At 31.9% G+C, this 499-nt stretch overlaps 1 pseudogene; it reads left to right on the forward strand.

Moving 5' to 3' along the window:
* The first annotated feature begins 306 nt into the window (after positions 1 to 306).
* LOC120605415 (uncharacterized) lies at positions 307 to 424 on the forward strand (annotated as a pseudogene).
* The last annotated feature ends 75 nt before the right edge of the window (positions 425 to 499 follow it).

A 499-nucleotide genomic window follows, 5' to 3' on the forward strand; every position in this document is an offset into this window, starting at 1 on the left:
TGTCTAGAATACCCTTAAAACAAATGACAATCTATTTTTTCTTATTTAACAAGTCCTCAAAACTTTATATATCATAATGATGTAATTCATACCAGTAGAATACTTATATCAGCTGGAATATCTTATATCATTTGATTAAATGTTATGTGTATTGTGTTATATGTTATTATTTGAAATGGTTGAAATATTTGTGATTAAACAAAAGGTACTTAAATCCTTACATATTTAACAGATTTAAAATTTACATTGAAATGGGAAAGTGCAACTTATGATGGCTTTTAATTTTGAATAATTAATTCAAATTTAGTCTAGGCCATGCCACCCTGAACAAGCCCGATCCCTTCTGATCTCAGAAGCTAAGCAGAGTCGGGCCTGGTTAGTACTTGGATGGGAGACCACCTAGGAAGATCAGGTGCTGTAGGCATAAAAAATAAAAAAAAATAAGGGATTGTAAATTGACAAGGTCCTTGCAATCTGTGAAGACAACCAAAGGTTGCCT

This window comes from Pteropus medius, unplaced genomic scaffold, assembly GCF_902729225.1.
Source record: "Pteropus medius unplaced genomic scaffold, Ma_sr-lr_union100, whole genome shotgun sequence".
Classification (NCBI taxonomy): Eukaryota; Metazoa; Chordata; class Mammalia; order Chiroptera; family Pteropodidae; genus Pteropus; species Pteropus medius.